Below are 22,959 nucleotides of genomic sequence, written 5' to 3'. Positions count from 1 at the left end.
TAGCCTAGGTTACGACCTCACAGAGCTTATATCTAGATAGGCAAACATACAATAAACAAAGAAAAAACAAGATCATTTCAGGAAATATGACAAAATGGCATAACATATGACACAATTAAAATGACAAAAGAAGAAAATAAAACAAGGAGATGAAAGATGGAGTGACTAGAGAAAGTGATGCCAGACAGGGTGAACAACTCTTTTAATACACCCCTCTCTCCAGTGAAAGAGAGAATGGAAAAGAAAGTGACCTAGGAATCATCAGGGCAAAAGTCCAAGAGAGACCCTGAGAGAAGTGACTTACCCCAAATCTCCCAGAAATCTGGGGACAGGGCAGGGACTGGAATTCAATTTCCTGTCTCCCAACGCAGAGGCTGTATCTTGCCAGCCCAGTTCAAGGTCATTTAAAGTCAAAGGACTTGCAGTCAGAAGACCTAGACTCCACACTTACTACATGTGTGATTTTAGGCAAGAATAAACTTTTGGGCCCCCACTTCCTCATCTATCAGTAGAAATGACAATCATCCACAGAACTGTGAGTTGAAATTTGAAAATACAATTTCTGAGCAAGCAAACACTCTGGATACGACAACTTTTAAAAAGAACAGTTTTGTTCCGTAAAATAACCAAAACATCTCATGATAGAAAAATTTGCAGAGTAAGAAAAAACATTTAGAAATTATCCTGCATCTTGGTCTTTTTTCACTCATTTATCCAGTTAATATTTATTAAGCACATGTATCCAGCAGCGTCTAATTTTACCACCACCCATGCAAAGTTGAAGAGGTTACATCATTAGGCAATGTTATATCCTGCTTTATTTTACTTAACCATTTTCGTAACTTTTCCATAATGTACTTTCTATGGTTCCATAATATGCCAATGTGTTATTAGTTGAGCACATATATGACTGCAATTTTTAATACATTTACAAATGGAATTTTACTTAAACATCTAAATATAAATATATAGTCTTTATATAAATAAATGGAAATTTTGCTTTTCATTTTTCTCCTGTAAATAATGCTGTAATGAACATTTTGTGGCAATTTTCTTTCTTTTTGACCGTAGATTTTTCTCCCCTATTAAGATAGAGTTCCAGGGAATTCCCTGGTGGTCCAGTGTTTAAGACTCCGTGCTTCCACTGCAGAGGGCTCGGGTTGGATCCCTGGTCGGGGCACTAAGATCCCCGCATACCACATGGAGTGGCAAAAAGAAGAAAAAAAAAATTTCCAGAAGTGGAATTATTAAATCAAAGGGTAGGAATAACTTTAGCCACTTTGCATCATGGTGCGAAATTGCTTTCCAAATAGATCGTGTAAACTGAAGAGGCAGCATGCCCTGTGATGCCACTAACTTTGGAGTCAGTTGGTCCTGCGTTTGAATACCAGCATCCATGCTCTATGACCTGGAAGAAGTCATTTTACCTCGCTGAATACCTTCCCAATTTGTAAATACACAATAAAAGTAAAGCAATAATGTGAAGGGGTTCATCGTATTTACCTTAGAAAATTGTTAGGATTAAAAATAAACAGAATTAGGGGACTTCCCTGGTAGGCCAGTGGTTAAGAATCCGCCTTCCAATGCAGGGGATGCAGGTTCGATCCCTGGTTGGGGAACTAGGATGCCACGTGCCACGGGGCAACTCAGCCCTACGCGCCTCAACTAGAGAGCCTGCGTGCCCAAACTACAGAGCCCATGCGCTCTGGAGCCCGCAACTGAGACCCTGATACAGCCAAAATAAATAAATAAATAAAAATTAATTAATTAATTAAAAAACAAACAGTTAATTTTTCTTTTTTGGTAATAGTTGATTTCAGAAACATTAATTATTCAATTAAGCTAAGAAAAAGAATGGGACTGTGGGGGTAAGAGAGGTGCTTGGAAGAAGCCTCACAAGTAGCAGGTAATGCTATCATGACATTTGGTATATGCATTTGGGTTACACAAATTCAAGCTGCGCTAAGAACTGGCAATAGAGACCAGCATTAAATAAAAAGTTACCCAAAATACATATAATTAAAAAACCAGGATGAACATATTTTAAAATAAAGTAGGTGAAAGCTTCCTTGGTGGCGCAGTGGCTAAGAATCCGCCTGCCAATTCAGGGGACACAGGTTCGATCCCCGGTGGGGGAAGATCCCACATGCCGCGGAGCAACTAAGCCTGTACGCCACAGCTACTGAGCCCGCGTGCCGCAACTACTGAAGCCCGCGCGCCTGGAGCCCGTGCTCCGCAACAAGAGAAGCCACCGCAATGAGAAGCCCGCCCACCGCAACGAAGAGTAGCCCTCGCTCGCCACAACTAGAGAAAGCCCAGGCGCAGGAATGAAGACCCAATGCAGCCAAAAAAATAAAAATAAAAATAAATAAAATAAAGTAGGTGTTACAACAAAGGAGTTTTAGAAAGTCTCAAGAAGTGACATCAAAAGGACAGACTCCAAGGTTGACTAGAGCCCTTAGCCTGATGAAGGGGTATACTTATCAGCACCCTCTTCTGGAACTTTTTCTGTGTTTGGGTTGCCTCCCCGCTGACATCCCTAAGAGCCTTGAGAGAGGCAACAAGAGCCTTGAGAGAGAGCCTTGAGAGAGGCGCGTAGAGGACGGAGGGATGGGGCCCTGCGCTGGGGAGTGGCTGCAGCTAAGGATACGGGGAGACAGCCTGGGGAAGTCCTGGGGAAGAAGGTGCAGGGCGCCTGGGCACGCTGCTAGCCGTTCTGCTTCAGGTGGCGGTCAAGGTGGCCGTGTACAGGCTGCGGCGAAGCGCCCACCATCAGTACCCGGTACCGAGGGGGGGGGTGTGGGGGGGCGCCGGGAGGGCGGGACTGGCTGCAGCGCGCGTCGCTGTCCACTCGGGCCGGGTGCTGAAGCTGACCAGGCAGGATGCACGCGCACCCGCAGCAGACTGCTCTGGCCTTCCGAAGGGTCCGCTTCCTCCGGCCACTGCGAGTGGGCTTCGATAACAGGGAGGGCTGCTGGCCCAACCGCCAGGCCACTTTTTCATCTGGCTCGGCGTCTTCCAGGAGCACCTGCTCAGCTTCCTGGAGAGAAAGGGGCAGCGGTCTGGCTTCCGCCTTCTCTGGTGGGCACCAAGCTGAGGAAGGGTCTGGGAAAATCGACTGCTCCCTGCCTTAGCCTCTCGACCCCCAACACCAACTGACCACAGGGATCTAGTGACAACTGATGGACAAGACCGCCTTCTCTCCTTGCCTTGTAATGGCAAAGCTAATTACCAAACCAGGTTTATGACAGGGAGCAAGCAACACACAAGCTGACTCAGTTTCTTCATCTGTAAAATGCAGATAATATTTCATAACATCTAGAAAATGGAATAATATTCCCACTTAATTAAAGTTCTTGTGATCATTTCATGAGACAGTGCAGGCAGAAAGGCATTGCACAGTCTGTTGCTCATAGGAGATGCTTAGAAAATGAAAATTACCATCAGCTGCAAACTGAGTTTCAAGAACTAGAGAGAGAAGGGCTCTCATCTTTTTAGAAGCAAGTGCTCAAAACTCAAATATCAGGTGGCTCTGAGAAAAGAAATTTCCTGAGTATTCACAGAACAATGAGATGAAGATTAAAATGACAGAAGTTTTTTCCAAGGTGTAGATTTAGCCAGAATAAGCAACCAAAATCAGCCCTAGGGTTCCCCTTTGAAGAGTGAACACTCAATTTTAATATTTGTTGTCTTTTAGCATGATATCATTTGGGGGAAAAATGCCAGGGTACTATTTAACCTTATAACAGTATGGCTTTTTCAGTAATAAAAACTTATATGGCAGGGACTTCCCTGGTGGTCCAGTGGTTAAAAATCCACCTTCCAATGCAGGGGACTCAGGTTCGATCCCTGGTCTGGGAACTAAGATCCCACATGCCACCAGGCAACTAAGCCTGCACACAGCAACTACTGAGCCCGTGTCCTCTAGAGCCAGTGCGTCACAACTAGAGAGAAACCCGAGCACCGCAACAAAGATCCCAAATGTTGCAACTAAGACCTGAGGCAGCCAAATAAATAACAAATAAATAAATAAATATTTTTAAAAAACTTATATGGCATGACAAGTCATGATTTTTAAAAAAAAATTCTTTGAGTCCCACTGTGTGATAACTCAAATATTTTATTTTGTTTTATTTTATTTCATTTCATTTTTTGGCTGCGCCGAGCAGCTTGCAGGATCTTAATTCCCTGACCAGGGACTGAACCCAGGGCCAATGTCAGTGAAAGCACCGAGTCCTAACCACTGGACTGCTAGGGAATTTCCCACTATGTCATTTTAGCCATGAGGAAATTAAGGCTCAAAGAGATGAAGTAATTTGTTAAGGCTACAAAGGTTGGAAGTTGCAGAGCCAGAATTAAAATCCCTATCTGGATGACGCCAGGGCCAGTGCTCTTCCTAACACTGCATGCTGCCACTCCCTTCCGGTGGCATGCCACAGATTAAAATTAATATTAACATGTGGCTATATTATCTAACTAATCTATTAGTACTATTAACATGTACCCTTAGATTTATGTAGATAAGTCCAGAGAGCAGGCTTTCAAGGTCAAACATACAAGGAAATCAAGCAGGAGTAACTTACAACAGATTAATGTTGTTTATAGCTGTAACTGACAGAACTTTCACAGAAATCAAAAACACAACAGACTCTGGTCACATGAAATGCACAAATCATTTTGTCCACGTAACACAAATATTTATTAAACTTACAACAGAGCAGGCCCTGGTCTAGATTTTTAGACATGCAGCCATTACCAAAAACACATGATTGAAAGGGAATACATTAAACTGCTAATAGCTGTTATCGCTTGGTGACAGGATTTTATGTGTGAATTTTACTTTCTTCTTTGTTTTAGTTATTTTGCATGCTTTCTAAAATGAGCATCTATTAATAGACCCACAGACATACAAAACAAACTTATGGTTACCAAAGGGAAAAGGAGGGGAGGGATAAATTAGGAGTTTGGGATTAATATACACACACTACTATATATAAGATAAATAACCAACAAGGACCTACTATATAGCACAGGGAGCTATACTCAATATTTTGTAATAACCTATAAGGGAAAAGAATCTGAAAAAGAATATATATAAAGCTGAATCACTGTGCTGTACACCTGAAACTAACAAAATGTTGTAAATCAACTATACTTTAATAAAACACTTTTTAATTAAAAATTAAAAAATAAAATGAGCATCTATTACTTTTTTTTTTGGCTGCTTTGGGTCTTCGTTGCTGCACGTGGGCTTCCTCTAGTTGTGGTGAGCTGGGGCTACTCTTTGTTGCAGTGTGTGGGCTTCTCATTGCGGTGGCTTGCTTCTCTTGGTGCAGAGCATGGGCTCTAGGCACGCGGGCTCAGTAGTTGAGGTACTCTGGCTCTAGAGCTCAGGCTCAGTAGTTGTGGTGCACGGGCTTAGTTGCTCCGCGGCATGTGGGATCTTCCCGGACCAGGGCTCAAACCCGCCTCCCCTGCACTGGCAGGCGGATTCTTAACCACTGCGCCACCAGGGAAGCCCCTTTATTACTTTTAAATTGAGAAAAAGTTTTATATATGCAAGTGGACTTCAATGGACCAATTTAATTTTGATACTTTGGTGCTTGTCAAACACATGCTACAATCACCCCTACTGACTCACTTGAAAGCTTAATATTTCAGTAACTGAGATTTCCACTGATTTAAGTTGCAGCTTACTTTGTAGGAAAAACAAAAACTTTTAGCAGAGTGTGTCCACCAATTCAAAGGAAGGGGGTGGGGCAAAGAGAAGGAGAAAAATAGTCCTGTGAAGTAGAAACAAAGTCTTAAGAACTTTTTCATTTGCCAGTAAAGTGGATCCGGTACCCAAAAACCAGCCTTCATCCCAAGTTCCAATGTAGGGAGTGGGTTATGACAGTGGAGACTCAGTCCTGGAAGAGTGGAGCAGAAAGCAACTCATGACAAATTTTGTAGGGAAATTCTGACCAGAAGCAACTTATACTTTCCTCCTTTCACTTCTTTTAAATATTTTCCACTAAGTTACTTTTTCCTAGCAATCCGTTCACAACAAAAGAATAAGAGCTCAGTCAAGAGATGTAAGTCAAGAAGTTATGGGGGACTTCCCTGGCAGTCCAGTGGTTAGGACGCCACTCTCTCACTGCTGAGGGCCAGGGTTCAATCCCTGGTTGGGGAACTAAGATCTCACAAGCTGTGCGCTGTGGCCAAAGGAAAAAATAAAAAGTTACAGAAGGAAAACCTAAAAATTCAAGAGATTCTTTCCCCAAATCCAAAAATTACCAAATAAGAAACTAATCCTATTCACAGGCATCTTCAGGAAAGGACATTCTTGGCAAACAACATCTCTCCAACTTCAGAGAGGGGAAATCCTCTTTTACGCTTAATTTACATTCTTCCTACTGTCTTTGTAGCCTAATCCTACCCCCCACCCCTACCCCACCCACTGTGGAAGGTTTCTGTTTCCTTTCTGTATTTTAGAGCATTAAGTGTTTTTATTGTTTTAGCATCTTAAAAGTCTCTTTTTGCTGAGAAAGTATGAGTGTGTGTGTGGTGTGTGGTGTGTGTGTGTAATGGGGTGAGATCTGTAGTACCAGTAATGTAGAATATGTGAAAAGGCTTAAGTTGCTCTTTTGCCAGCAGAAAAATCAAAGCTGATGGTCTGGTTAAGATTGATAAGTTAGCAATAACCTAATGATAGTAAAGATTGTGTTGGAGTTAAATGTCTCTGTACAAATGCCAAGGGCACAAGCAGACATTTCCTGAGCTCTGTGGACATTTATTCAAGCATGTCTGGCTTGGTTGAACTAGAGCTTTTGGTATTTGTTGGTGATTTTCCATGTTAAGAAACTTCTTTTTCATCAGATGAATGTTATAGGGGTCAAAGGTCAAACAACTCATTAAAATTAACAGCAGCCCTGAATGAATGAATAACCGCCAGCAACTAGAGAGGGAAGTTATATCAGGTTGGCAGCTCTCTAAGCAAAAGAGCTGTGTCATTAGGGGATAAAACTTACTTGGCTGAACTGCCCAGAAATAAAAGATTTCTGTGGTTTAGCAGTTGTTAAGTTGGTGGCACAGAAAGAATAATCACTCTTGATATGAGATGCAATGCAGTAAAGTAATTAAGGCTCTGAGGTCAGACAGACCTAGGTACCAATCAAGGTTCCTTACTTCCTAGTTAACTATCAAACTTGCCTGAGTTAACTGGGGCAAGTTAACTTCTGCAAGGCTCATTCTCTCATCTGTAGGTGGGAATTATAATAGTACTTGTCCCTCTGGGTTATTGTGAAAATTGAATAAGACACTGTCCATAGGTGCCTTAGCAGATGTCCTTAAGTATCCAATGGATGCCAGCTCTTCTTATTCTTCTTTGCTTGTGTCATCCCATTGTGAGCCCATTTTCCCAACTGTAGAGAAGATGACCTCCCCTCCCACCCACCGCCCCCACACACACCCTACCCTAGGCATCTGCTGCAGTCTCCAAGGGGACCAAAGTATTAGTCAGGCCCCTGGAGACAATTCTCAGCTCCACTGTAGCCAGATTCTCAGATCCCAAATCCTGTGTGCTCACCCGCTATGACAAACACTGGAAAGCAGCCTAACGTAGGGGAAAAAGAGGAGGAATTAGTCAACCTGAGTTCACCTAAGGAGCTCTACCAATGACTAACAGCCAGGTGAAATGAAGCAAATTTCTTAACTTCTCAGATACTAAGTTTCAGATATCTGTAAACACTGGGTATACTTGTACCAAGCTCATACTGTCGGAAGTTTAGATGGGATGAGATGTGTGGATGTGTAAAGCACAATGTGTGCGGCACAAAGGAAAGGTTTACTTAGCACCAGTTTGCTTCCTGGCACTGAGTTTTGGGGCAGTCCTATTCTGAGGGCTCCCAATCCAGATCGTGAACCTTTGGGGTACTCCTAGGATAATCCAATAAGTGGAAACATATGCAAAAGGTAGTCATTTGATTCCCACAAACATAGTATGTGTGCTTATTACACGGCAAATAATTGTGCAGTCATAGAGTGGTAGGCTTGAAAGTCTAGGACTAAAGAGGCAGCATGGGCATAAAGATGCTTTGGACATGTGTCAATATATGAGGGCAGGCTGAAAAGATAATGGGGAGGGGATATGTTGATTATTAAATTATCTGAGTGGCAATGATTGTCAGTCCCTTTCTCCCAGCTTCATTTTCCTTCCTAGAAAAAAGAAGGAAATCTGACTAGAGTATTCTTCCCAGATATTTCAACTCTCAAAATTCTGCCCTTGACCTTTCCTTTCCAAGTCAATGGTGTGGGCTTGGGGGAGGGAGCAGAGAGCCTCTTCAGCCCTCTCTTCTCTCCCTCAGCCTCCTCTGATATTTCTTCCCCTAGATATGAACAGTCCCCCTCTCTCAGGCTTAAAGTTAAAAGGAATTTCCAGGGTCTTCCTTCACCATTCAGAGAATTCCTTAAGAAAGGAGTGAGGAAGGGCCCTACAGTATAAACAAGAACAAGTGCATCAATGGACTTTATTAAATATACTTTACCACTTGTTTTCTATGTGACCAAGGAGAAGTTCCTCAAAGTCTCTGAGCTTCAGTTTTCTGGTTTTAGTAACAACAAAAAAAGTCATCGGAGGGAATGGACAATAGCAACCTCAGAGTGCTCAGAGGTAAAAAGGATAATATATGTTTTTAATAGCCTGACACAAAGAAATTGCCCAATAAGTGTTCACTTCTGCTGCCTTTATTTTTTTTTATTTTTATTCTTATTCTTATTGTTTTTTTTGGCCACACAGCATAGCTTGTGGGATCTTAGTTCCCCAACCAGGGGTCAAACCCGGGCTCATGGCAGTGAAAGTGCCACGTCCTAACAACTGGACCACTGCGGAATTCCCATCCGCTGCCTTTAATTTAAGCCTCAAAGGGACTGGAGGCCTATTGAGATTAAAGATAAATCATTTTTTATACACCCTACAGACCTTGCACATAGCCTGGCATAATACATTATAGAAATATTTGCAGGATGGTTTAAAACACAAACAGATATTTTAAAACAGGGCAAAAGCTCTCAGCACGATGCCCAACTCTCAGACGAGCAGAGAAGAACAGAGTTGGGCCACGAAGGTGTGGTCCAACTGCCAGATGCATGCTGTTATGATGGATCAAGATTGTCCATTTTGTCACCCACATGACACACCACAGTCCCTGGACTCATATTAAGTATCAACCCAGGACCAATTTTTAGCAAAATCAGGAAAAAACAAGAAGTGGACATGTGAGTGACAAAAGAGGAAAAAAGAGAGTCTTGGTTTTGTTGCTGTTGTTTTCTAAACCAGTGGTCCTGTATTTTGTGGGGTTTACAAAGCCCATCAAGGAAGTGTGAGCCCTTCTCCCAAAAAACACATGTAGGCACATACACAGCCACTTGGTACACAGTGTCAGGGCCTCGTGAGCGCCACTTTAGAATCCTCTACTTCAATCTGTTTAGACTCTAAATCCAAATTTTGTAGCCATACCAGATGTTTGTCAAGCCATTATGAACATCTGGCAACGCATGTGCAAACAGTTAAACTGCATTGATTTCGGAGACTCAGCTGTGCCCTAAAAAGCAGCTTGAAGCTCTCAGAGTATAAGATTTGTACACTAGCCATGTTGACGATCTAGGAAAGTTCTTACTAAACTGCTCAGAAGATCCTTTGCACTTTACAGCTCAAGTACTGGGGAAGAGAGTTTAGAGATGTTTCTCCTGGCAGTGAGGTAAGCTGAAGCGCCAGGGAGGGTCATCAGAAGGACTCCACCCCTGTGAGCCCAGGTCACCAGACAGAGTCCACCCTTCTCATTAAGCAGAGTTAAGACAGGGAGGCTTTAGGGACTTCCCTGGTGGCGCAGTGGTTAAGAATCCACCTGCTAATGCAGGAGACACGGGTTCGAGCCCTGGTCCGGGAAGATCCCACATGCCGCGGAGCAGCTAAGCCCGTGAGCCACAACTACTGAGCCTGCGCTCTAGAGCTCGCGAGCTACAACTACTGAAGCCCGCACACCTAGAGCCCGTGCTCCGCAACAAGAGAAGCCACCGCAATGAGAAGCCCGCGCACCGCAACGAAGAGTAGCCCCCGTTCGCCGCAACTAGAGAAAGCCGGCACGCAGCAACAAGGACCCAACGCAGCCAAAAATAAATAAATAAATAAAATTAAGAAAAAAAAAACAGCAGGAGGAGTCCCCACAATGCCTTTTAGGTAGAATTTAATTATGAGCTTAGTGAGGACAAGGCCCTGTCTCTATCAGGTTGGAATATTTTTTTTTAAAAAAGGTCCTCAAAGTATTTAAAATTATTCAGATCAGTTCAGACCATGTTAGGATTCTCAGATCACTGTAGGATTCTTAGTTAACATGATGTATTAAACACTGTGAGAAAACAATCTCAAATAATATTTTAATTTTTGAGTTAAATTGCTTTTTATAAAATAAATCTACTTACATTCTTAGGTCCAAACTATATGTTAACTGGATTGATTATGAAATCAAAATAATATTCGTACATTTTAATATATGTGGGAAAAAAAAGTCTCCACTCCAGTTAACAGGAAGGAGTGAGGCTGGCAGGGCTCTGATGTCACCCTTTGCCATTTACTGTCTGCATGGCCTAGGGCGAGTGGTAACAGCCTTGTAGTAGATGTGGTGGTGCAAACAGATGCCCCTCCAGGATGTAGGTACTCATTCCAGCTGCTGGAATTGTTGCTCACAGCTGCTCACAGATGAAGCCCTCCTGAGGAACTGCCCTTGACTAAAGGGAACTGCTTCACTCAAGTTTATGCCCTGTCCCGGGGCAGCCAACACTGATGATGAGACACAAAGAGACTCGGCCCCTTGCCTTAATTCTGGGGGAACATTTACATCTTAGAGAAACAGAGAAAGGATGTAAGTTTCCCCAAGAAGGGCTTTTGTTTTTTAAATAGGTATCTTTTAGTATCTGCAAGACTTCCGAGATGAACAGGGAAGGTTTTGGTATTGGTAAAATAACAGGTGGGCTTTGAATTTGTTTCTAGAGCCATATTTTTGTTCTTGTAAAAACTCGATTTGTATGACAAGTACAGTTGTTTTAAATTCCTCAGAGAACTGGGTTGCAACCTGAATGATACCATGTCAAGATGCTGACCCAGCCATTCAACTACATTACCCTCAATTTGCTGTTTCTTATCAGGAAGTAGATCTTCCACTAAGATGGAAATCAAAAGATTCCTACCTTCTAGACTTAGAGCTGATTGTCTTTGGAATGTTTTAGTAAATCCTTCCACAAAGGCTTCAGAATGTTTTTCTTTCTCTCCGGGTCATAGTTTCACTTTAGTTTATCGGAGAAGGCCTTAAATAAGTTTCTATGAGTAGGAATGTCAGCTTCCAATTTGGCCAACTTCTGACAAAGGGGAGCAGAATACACTACCCCAGAATGTGCCACTTTGGCGTGTGGGTTATTTTCAGCTAAGACGGATTAGAGCCCAGCAGACCCAAGAAGAGCTTTTTCCCTCCCTCTCAACTGCCTAAAAGAATTTAGATAGGGGGTCTGTACCAGAAAGAGAGCTATTGCCAAAGATAACTTTTTATATCAGCAAGACTTATCTGCATGGCAAGGCAAACATTTGTTTACCAAATATTTGTTCTTCTCATCTTCTTGTGAAATGTCTTCCTCCCCTCTGAAGCCCCAGACCCCTAACCCCTTCTCCTTAGCTAGGTATGTAAGCCTCGACTACCTGACTGCCAGGGAGTCTCATAATTTTATGGGACTTCCTTATGTACAAAATTTGTTTTTCTCCTGTTAATCCGTCTTATGTCAATTTAATTACTAGACCAGCCAAAGAACCTAGAAGGAAAGAAAGGAAAAGTTTTCACCCCTACGTGACCATAGAGTTACTTTAAAAAAAAATCTTTTCAAATATGTTGTCAGGTTTCAGCCAGGACAACAGTAAATACTCCTGGCAATACTGAATAACCGCTTAGATATAAGAGACATCCCCAAAGAGGGTGCAAAAGATACTGCCCTCCCAAGATCCAAAGTCACTCCCAAAGACAGCCAAAAGGAAGAGAGACTTAGACAATTCCCCTGAGAGGGGGCAACAGTCAGTAGGACCCCAGCCACAAATGGGGTGCAACCCAGACTTCCGTCTGGCTATATCTGGGGGACCCCCAACCAGATAGTTGCCAAGCCAAGTTCTCAGGACACAAAATGAGACCAACAAGGAGGCAATAGCTGTCCTGGGAAAGAAACGAACGATAACCAGTGTTTTTCCTGCCAATCTGAATTCGGAAAGGAAGGAACAATGTGAAATTTTACCTTCCCCTCTCGACCAGGCACCACGGAGATAGATCTGCAAGAGCCAACTTCGGTAACAACTGTCACCCTTTGCCGGCTTCTGCCAGTTTTCCCAGGATGCTGTCTGCTGGATCTGGAGCGAGCGGACTGTCCCAGGGGGTCTCATCCTGGTCACCAGAAGCTGTAAAGGAGGTAAAGTTATTATCCCTCTGCCCTTTATAATGAGTGCCTGCTTGAGAACACCCTCTCTAGGGTACCTCATGAATGGATAAGCTTATCTAAGATGGTTACGGGACTCCACTGAGGCCACTGTGATTCACGATTACCTTTGGTGTGGTTAACCTACTAGTTCAGCCTTAAAACACGTTTATTCACGTGAGGGCTCACACTAGCTCCACTCCAGTTTAAATCAGACCCACTCCAGTTTCTAAATGGGACCCAGTCTGGCCCCAGACCCAATCCAATTTCTGGACCCAGTCAGCCTTCCAGCAGGCTTCCGGACCCAGGCCAGAAAAAGAAATGCTCAGATGGTCGGAAAGCTCATGAGGCAAGAGCTGCGGGTCCAGGATCCGGGACCGAGAGGACTTGCCCAGCCCCTCCAGAGGCAGCGAGAAAACAGCCAGCTCCAGGGGCTCAGCAGGTACCTTCCCTGGTTGCTCAGTGCTCCTGGGGGCTGTCGGGGGTCGCCTTTGGTTCCCTCTCTTGACACCAGAACTAAACCGGGGCATATTAAAATTTTTAAGAGTCTGTTTGAGCAAAAATCAATTTGAATTGGGCAGCACGAAATCAGAAGTGGTTGGGAGCTGGGGAGAGACTTTTACAGAGAAAAGGCAGAAGCAAAGTAAGGCAAGTGTGATTGGCTATAGCTTAAAGCCTAGTTGGCTGTTTGTGACTGGTTGTCCTTAGCGTGTAGATTTCGTTCTCTTGAGGCGTTTGCAGGCTTAGATTTTGGATGGCTTAGATAAGCCACATCAGTCTAACGGCTTCCTTGTTTAACTATAATTTAACCGCAGGAAGCAAAATGTTTTCCAGAGTTCTGTGAGTCATTCCAGCAAATACTGAACTTGAGAGGGGACCATGGGAAACCTCAAACCGGTAGCTGGTTGGGAAGAAGTGGGAGTAGCCTGGGCACCCCATTCATGGCTGGTGTCTGAAGTGGGCACAGTCTTGTGGCACTGAGCCCATAAGTTACGGGGTCTGCGTGGATTCTGGGTACTTAGTGTCAGAGTTGAGTTGAATTGTTCCAGTCGGTGTTGGAAACGCCTCAGAGAGAAGCCTGCAGCCGTCAGGGCTGCCTAGCCCTCTTCCCCCTCTTCGAGGGTCCCCTATTCTCTGTCTGGATCGTTCGTCTTTGTCTGAGGCTCTTCCTTTTCTTCCCTGCTGGGTCTCAGGAGGAGGAAAGGTGGCATTCCAGATGGCACGTGTGTGACCACACAGGCTGAGTTCTCTGAACTCCACGCATTTAAACAGGAAAAAGAATCTTTCTAGGTTCAGTTCTGGAATAGAAAGTGATTCGCGAAACTGATACAACCCCAGGCACAGGGAGAAATGGGGATGTGAGTTCTTTCCTGTTGGCCAGTGAGGTTGCTATGGGCCAGATGTGTGCAGAGCCAGGCAGGTGGAGGGGGTTATCCGCTGCCACCGACAAGGAGACTGAGCAGCCGGGGCAGATCCCGCAGGGGCTCCTCTGGGGAGGGCAGCGTGATCCGTCAGCCTAAGCCTCTCCGAGCACACCCTGGTTTGCAGTTTGTGGTACTCAATTCTTTCAATCCTCATTCAGTACCACCTACCAGCAACACCCTGGAGCTGGACTGGTTTGAGCATCCAGCTCCTTCAAATCAGGTCCCACCCCTCTTCGTTCTCAGTGGATCCACACTTAAGAATTGGGCAGCTTTTCCTTTTTTTTGTTTTTTTTTGTGCCCGCACCGTGCAGCATGCGGAATTTCCCTGACCAGGAGTCGAACCCGTGCCCCTGCAGTGGAAGCGCAGAGTCTTAACCACTGGGCCACCAGGGAAGTCCAGCTTCTCCTTTTTAAATCCTCAAATCACAGAGGGTCTGAATACATTCCCTTTCTCAAGCAAAAGAGGCTACTATCTCCTTCCAAAAAAAAAAGAGTTGTGCTGAAACAGCCAGAGACAATATGTAAGCAAACGGGAGGGACTGAGTTTCAGTAAAATATTTTTTACAAAAACAGGCAGCTGGCAGATTTGACCTGCAGACTGGAGATTGCAGACCTAGGATCTACACAGAAGCCCAAATGACCGCCTTTGTGCCATTTTGAGTATTATTAAGGGATGTCTGGGTCTTCCTCCATTTTTACTTAATTTAATTGAACATGCTGCATATTTGTCATAATACCGCTCAGTTAAAATTCTATGTATCTACTGAATTCTGTTTTTCTCCCTCTGCCCTTATATGTCTGTTTGCTCTATTGCATGATTTGTGCATTGGCACCAAAAAAAAAAAAAAAGATATTTACTTTCTTAGTCTCTCACTATTTGAGTTTATTAGCATCACAGTTCTAATATGACAAAAAGAAAAAGGGGGAATTGGCTATTCTTAATGATTGTCCTCCTTCTAATAAGCAGATCCTATAAATGCATACTTAGAACTTCTCTGGAATCACTGGCAATCACATGAACGTAATAGGTTTCCATCAGGGGTAACCACATTTTAAAATTCCGTTCTGTGTAATTTCAGAATATAAAGAAGATCGCTCTTTGATGAGTACATCTAGAAAATATCTCTTAAAGCAAGTCAGTGCATAACTCAAACTTTTTAGGACCTTCTTTCTGTTCACAAACCATTTAAATATTTATTGAATTCTTAGCTAAGTCTTGTGCCCTGAAGTCCCTCAGAAGTGGGCCACAGGATTTCCCTGGTGGCGCAGTGGTTAAGAATCCGCCTGCCAATGCAGGGGACATAGGTTCGAGCCCTAGTCTAGGAAGATCCCACATGCCATGGAACAACTAAGCCTGTGCGCCACTACTGAGCCTGAGCTCTGGAGATGCAAGCCACAACTACTGAGCCCTCGTGCCACAACTGCTGAGCCCATGTGCCACAACTACTGAGCCCGTGCCCCTAGAGCCCATGCTCTGCAACAAGACAAGCCACCGCAATGAGAAGCCTGCACACCGCAACAAAGAATAGCCCCCACTCGCCACAACTAGAGAAAGCCCGCACACAGCAACAAAGACCCAATGCAGCCAAAAATAAATAAATAAATAAATAAATAAATAAATAAATAAATTTATATTAAGAAAAATGGTGACAAAATGACTTAAAGAGAAAAAAAAAGAAGTGGGCCACATGCTCTGAGCTGTGATGGATTCTGGTGCTTCTTTTTGCCAACGTGGGCTAGTATGTCTGTACTTCTGATGAATGTTGTGGAGATTGACTGAGAACAGGACCAAGAAAGCAGGTGCATTACAGCCATTTGATAAGCACTTGTTTGAAGCTTAGGGTAAATCAGAAGGACAGTTAGTCTTGGTCTCAGAAGCTCCCAGTTCTTGTCCTGAGTCTGCCACAGCGTTATCACTGAACGGCTCAGGACAAGCCACGTCTTTCTCGGTCTCAATTGCCTCATCCCTCAAGTGGGCAAACAGGACCAGATCTCAGATATTCCTCAAGCAACTGTTTTAACAATATATTCTACCCAAACTCTCAGAGTGGCCCTCTTCGATTACCTACCGAACATCATCTGGGAACAGTGTTTCTCAACTTTTTTTTTCATTATCAACCCCCTAAGGGGTCTTTTCAGACATTTTTTTTTTCCTGATTGCAACACCCCCTCCACTGTGTAACCTTCACCCAGTTTCCACCATGGTAATAACTTACCTAATTACAGTACCAAACTGTAATTACAGTTCAAACCAGAAAATTGAACAATGATCAAATTTGCGTGGAGATGCCAAAAAACATACAAATTTTAAAATGTTGGCAGACTCCACATTTTCGATTTGCCAGACCCTAACCCCCAAAAACAGCTAAGCCTGGTTTCTGCCCCTGCAGCCTTATAGCCCCATACGGCGCCCAAGAGAAAAGAGTCCCTTCTGTACTTCTGGTTAAGGAGAAACGAAGAAGTGGGGGAAATGCTAGCCCTAACTGCAGGTCCTTATTCTTTGACTCAGAAACACTTATTCCTTTATTACATTCAAGGAACTGTAAGGGAAACAAAAGTGTATTTAAATGTATCAGGGACTCCCTGGTGGCGCAGTGGTTAAGAATCCGCCTGCCAATCCACGGGACACGGGTTCGAGCCCTGGTCCGGGAAGATCCCACAGGCCGCGGAGCAACTTAGCCCGTGCGCCACAACTACTGAAGCCCGTGCACCTAGAGCCCATGCTCCGCAACAAGAGAAGCCACCGCCGAGAGAAGCCCACGCACGGCAACGAAGAGTAGCCCACACTCGCTGCAACTAGAGAAAGCTCGCGCGCAGCAACAAAGACCCAACACAGCCGAAAAATAAAATCAATCAATTAATTAATTTGAACAATGTACATTAGAGTGGTTCCAGATAACGTCCATAGATGCTCCAGCCTCGAGGAGATGGAACATTGCTGCCACTCCTGAAGTGTGGGCTGCACACAGTGACTTCTTTCCAGAGAGGACAGTTTGGAAAGGGGGAGGGGAGGTAACTCTACAGTGGAGAAAATTGATGAGCAGTACCTCAGCCAGGTGATCAAGGTCAACATCAATGCTGATAAGTCATGGTGATAGTGGATACCTTTAATATGATGTGATGAGAATGGCACTGTGTCTCTCTAGTCTTTTTCCCAAACACTCATAACCCCAGACTAACCATGAGAAAAATAGCAGGGAAATCCCAATCGAGGGACATTCTGCAAAATATTTGGCCAGCATTCCTCAAAACCGTCAAGGTCACTGAAACAAGGAAAGTCACAGTCTAAAGGATCTAAAGAGACATGATGACTAAGTGTAATGTGGTGTGCTCCATGGGTCACAGGACAGAGAAAGGACATTGGGGAACATTGAGGAAATATGAATAAACTCTGGACTTTCATTAATATTGTATCAATATTGATTTGTTAATTGTAACAAATGTACCATAGTAACATAAGATGTTAACAGGGGAAACGGGGTGCTGGGTATATGAAAACTCTTCCCAATTTTTCTGTAAATCTAAAACTATTCTATAATTAAAAGTTTATTTATAAATATCTAGAGTGGACTCATTTCTAGGAAGATGTATGCTAAGGCAGTGGCCCTCAAACTTTAAAGTTCACCTGGCATCCTGTTAAAATTCAGATTCTGATTTGGGATGGGGCCTGAGACTTTGCATTTCTAATTATCTCCCCCTGACCATGCTGAATAGAAGCTATAAGCACCCTTCTTAAAATAAACACATCGTCAGAGGAACCATTTCAAATAAGACTCCTTCCCCTCTCATCTTTTGGCGGAGGTTGAGAAGGAGTTGGCTCATTTTCTGCAGTTCTCTTGGAATATGCCCTTTTCCCCTTGTGAAATAAAATTCATATTTTATGTCAAGACAAGAAAAATTTAAACATAAAAATTCTTCTCGGGGTTTCCCTGGTGGCGCAGTGGTTGAGAGTCTGCCTGCCAATGCAGGGGACACGGGTTCGAGCCCTGGTCTGGGAAGATCTCACATGCCGCGGAGCAACTAGGCCTGTGAGCCACAACTACTGAGCCTGCGCGTCTGGAGCCTGTGCTCCGCAACAAGAGAGGCCGCGACAGTGAGAGGCCTGCGTACCGCGATGAAGAGTGGCCCCCGCTCGCCGCAACTAGAGAAAGCCCTCGCACAGAAATGAAGACCCAACACAGCCAAAAATTAATTAATTAATTAATTAATTTAAAAAAAGAAAAAAATCATTAAAAAAAAAATTCTTCTCTGCCCTTTGGCCTCCCTTCTCCCCCCCACTGTGCATTGTGTATCCACACTATGCATTGACCAAACCTCCCCCATCAGCAGGAATACCTGCTCAACCATAAACAGCAACATTCTCCTAGCATCAACAAGAAGACTCCTTAAAAGATAACATTCCTTCTTGATTTTGTAAATCTGTCAAGAATACGTCATTTCAGGACTTCCCTGGCGGTCCAGTGGTTAAGACTCCGTGCTTCCACTGCAGGGGGTGCGGGTTCGTTCCCACATGCCTAGCGGCACGGGCAAAAATAAAAACAAAACAAAACAAACAAACAAACAAAAAAAGTCATTTTGGGAATTCCCTGGCAGTCCAGTAGTCAGCGCTCTGCACTTTCACTGCCTGGGTTCAGTCCCTGGTCGGGGAACTAAGATAGATTCCGCAAGCCTCGAAGTTCGGCCGGGAAAAAAAAAAAAAAGAATACATCATTTAATGTACAGCCCTCTGTCTCAAATGACCCTAACTGTGTCTTGACTTCTAATGAGCAGAACAGTTCCCAGAGCTTTATGAGATGCTCTTCCCGGGTTATAATCATCACGTTTGGCTTGAATAAAATTTTCCAATTCTTTCTTAGATCGACTGATTAATTTTTCATCGACAGCTTCATGCTGCTGCCAGGTAACTGTGTACTGCTCGGAATTTAGGTGTAGCTGGCACGCCTTTGTAAGTCTGGGCAATTTTAAAACTTTAGAAATCGGGAATTCCCTGGCAGTCCAGTGGTTAGCACTCGGCGCTCTCACTGCCAGGGCCCAGGTTCAATCCCTGGTGGGGGAACTAAGATCCCGCAAACCGCGCAGCCAAGGGAAAACAAAAAACAAAAAAAAACACCTTCAGAAAAAAAGTGGAGAAATATGGTAAAAAATAAACTCTGTCTTGGTTGGTTACCTACTCCTGGACCAGTAGTAGGTAATTAATTATCCTGATGATCCTAAAAGGTAACAGTTGTTAATCTTTTTTTTACATATGGGACCATTTGGCTCAGAGGAAATAGGAAATTCGCCTACAAGGATGCACAACTAGACAAGGGGGTGGAGAGAGAGAGAAGGAGAGAGGAAGAGAGGTTGGAAGAAGACGGAGGGAGAAAAATTCAAATTTGCCCAATAACAACCAACGAAAAGCGCAAAGAAAACACCAAGTCTTTTCTACTCCCCTAAACTCTCCTTGCCCTTATTTCACCTGCTGTAAATTAACATTTACCTTCTGTGGCAGAACTTCCTCAGAGCCGTTTGTAAACAGGTAGTTCATAGTTTCACACTATTCTAGTCACCACCTCCTGTCCTCGATTTCGAGTTCCAAGATTTCAGTTACTCGCAGTCAAACTCAGTCCAAAAATACGAGACGGAAAATTCCAGAAATAAACATTTCGTTAAGTTTTAAGTTGAGTGCCGTCCTGAGCAGTGTTATGAAACCTCGCACCGGCTCCCTCTGTCCTGGGTCATGAATCATCCCTTTGTCCAGCATATGTGAAGCAGGAGGGAAGAGGGCAGGGCACTACCCTTAAAGAATGACATAGCCGGTGGAGGCGACAAAAACTGGTTAGAACCCACTAGGCCCAAGATGGCGGCAGATTCGACTCCCAGTGGACCTTGAGCCTCATTATATGCGCTCATTGTAATACATTAGCATATGCTAAATAACACGCCCACAGGCGCCACGACAGTTTCGAGGCCGACCGTAAAAGGCCAAAAAGTGGGCGGTGGCCCAATTCCTGGAAAGCCCCGCCCCTTCCCTAAGATAGTTGGAATAATCCTCCCACTCATTAGCCTATGAAATTACGCACGCAGCACAGAAAAACTAACACACACCCCACCTCCCCGCGATCCGGGGCTTCTTGCCTTCTGAGAATGCGCACGCTCTGTGGAGTGTGCTTCTCCCAGGGCCGCTCTCGCTGTCTGAGATGGACCACATTCTGTCTATGGCGTGTGGATCTCTCTAAATAAATCCACTTCTGTTTTTTGTTGTTGTTGTTGTTTGTTTGATTTTGGTCAGCCGAGCGGCATGTGGGATCCTAGTTCCAGGACCAGGGATAGAACCCATGCCCCCTGCAGTGGAAGCACGGCGTCCCAACCATTGGACCACCAGGGAAGTCCCAATAAATCCACTTCTTATCTATCACTTTGGCTCTCACTGAATTCTTTCTCTGACTAGACATAAAGAATATGAGCTGCATTAAGTCCTGAGACCAGATGTATGAATTTTAATCAAAAGACAGTGGATTCAAGTCCCAATTTGGGTTGTATGGTTTCATATCTATGCTGTACACGCTACCCACCCATTAGTACAGGAAAAAACAGTGTATACCGTAGGCCTTCTGTATCCATGGGCTCTGCATCCTTGGATTCAGTCAACCTCAGATCCAAAATATTCTGGAAAAAAAAATTCAGTAAAGTTCCAAAAAGCAAAACTTGAATTTGCCATGCACCAGCAACTGTTTACATAGCATTTACATTGTACTTGCAATTATTTACATAGTATTTACATCATATTAGGTATTAAAAGTAATCTAGAGATGATGTAAAGTATACGGGATGATGTGAGTTGGTTATGTGCAAAAAAAACACTACACCATTTTATATGAGGGACTTGAGCATCGGCAGATTTTGGGATTGGGGGTTGGGAATCCTGGACCAATCCTCCGTGGATACCAAGGCAGACTGTATAGTACTTGGTACTATATGCTGTTTCAGGCATCCACTGGAGGTCTTGGAATGTATCCCCCTCAAATAAGGGGTAGGGGACTACTATATTTCCTTGACAGTATTTAAAAGTCAGGTGTCCTCTCTCAGATTTTAGGAATAACCTGGAGGCAAAATACATTTCCCTCTGTAGTGCATCCCAATAAAGTACCCCCTCCAACCCCCTCCTTTCTATTTAGAGTTGTATAAAGCAATTGCCTGTAAATTACCTTGTGCTTACCCTAGGCCTGAGGGCAGGGAGCTCTCCCTTTCCCAGATTTCAGTTATGTACCTCTTAAAGTAATAGCCCCTTTTAAACCTCTCAGACACTCCCCGGAGATTCTGATCCCTTTAAATTGGAGCGGAGCCTGGGATCTGTGCACACCCCCACCCATTGGGATCCTTATGCTCCAGCAACTTGGGAATCACTTAGTCTCTTTAAAGGATCAGATTGATTCCTTAAGAACAGTAACTGCAACAGTGTAGCCCATATGTAAATGTACTGGCGTAATTTGCCCATCACTAGTCACGCACAGCGCTCCTGAGGATACCTGCTTCCAGTTCCAGGCTCCCAGGGCTGCCCTTGGTCAGCAGGTAGAATTCCAGTGAAGCCTGCTGCTAGGGCTGGGATCCCAGCTCTCACACGGTTTCTGACGGTCAGGAGTACAGGAGTGGCTTAGTAGGATGGCTCTGGCTCAGTGTCACTTATGGAGTTACATCAAGATGTCAGTCAAGACTGCAGGCCCCTGAAGGTTTGATCAAGGCTGAAGGATGTGCTTCTAAGGTGGTTCATTTGTGGCTTAGCAAGGAGATACCGGCTACCGGCAGGATACCTCAGTTCTGCACACTGTGGGCCTCTCCACGGGGCTGCTTGAGCATCCTCATGTCTTTCTCGTTCTGATTTACTTCACTTAGTGTGATAATCTCTAGCTGCATCCATGTTGCTGCAAATGGCACTACTTTATTCTTTTTTTATGGCTGAGTAATATTCCATTGTATATATATACCACACCTTCTTTATCCATTTCTCTGTTGATGGACAGTTAGGTTGTTTCCATGTCTTGGCTATTGTGAATAGTGCTGCTATGAGCATTGGGGTGCATGTATCTTTTCCAATTACAGTTTTTTCCAGATACGCGGCCAGGAGTAGGATTGCTGGGTCATATGGTATCTCTATTTTTAGTTTTTTGAGGAACCTCTGTACTGTTCTCCATAGTGGCTGCACCAATTTACATTCCCACCAACAGTGTAGGAGGGTTCCCTTTTCTCCACACCCTCTCCAGCATTTGTTCTTTGTAGACTTTTTTTTTTTTTTTTTTTTTTTGCCATACCCCACGGCATGTGGAATCTTACTTCCCAGACCAAGGATCAAACCCATGCCCCCTACAGTGGAAACTTGGAGTGTTGACCACTGGACCGCCAGAGAAGTCCCTAGACTTTTTAATGATGGCCATTCTGACTGGTGTGAGGTGGGACCTCACTGTAGTTTTGATTTGCATTTCTCTCTCTCTTTTCTTTTTCTTTTTCTTTATGCCGCTCCCCCGACCCCCGGTATATTTACACGTGCATGTCTGGCAGGATCTGGGGTGAATCTTGGGCTCCAGGACCTGGAGTCTTTGGAAGAATTCATTTGCAAGATCGTGACAGGTGTGGCTCAGAGCGATGTCTTGGAAGCTTTGGCTGCTAAAATAAGACCTCTAAACAGGAGGTGGAAGATTTTAAATACAATGGACTCCTCATGGCAACGTGACTGTCCCCTGGAGGGGGATTCTTTCCCTGCAGGACAGAAAGGAGATAGTAATGAAGTCAGGCTGAAATAGAATTTTGTGAATGTCGGCAAGTTAGCAAGTATACCAGAAAGCTACATTGAAGCGTGGGGCCTTTACACATAAATTAAACGAATGAAGTCTCCAAACAGAAGGGTCTAATTTCCGGAAGTCGCTGCAATGGATGTGATGAGCTCACCATGGGAGAGTGCCTTACCGGTGGCCCAGGAGAAAAATGAGCATTCGTACTCAGTCTCAAGGACTTTCAAAATGAAACAAAATCACTCTCTCCTAATGTTTCAGGCAATCAAGCTCCGTCTCTTTAAAGC

This window comes from Balaenoptera acutorostrata, chromosome 19, assembly GCF_949987535.1.
Source record: "Balaenoptera acutorostrata chromosome 19, mBalAcu1.1, whole genome shotgun sequence".
Taxonomy (NCBI): Eukaryota; Metazoa; Chordata; class Mammalia; order Artiodactyla; family Balaenopteridae; genus Balaenoptera; species Balaenoptera acutorostrata.
This window is presented reverse-complemented; position numbering follows the sequence as displayed.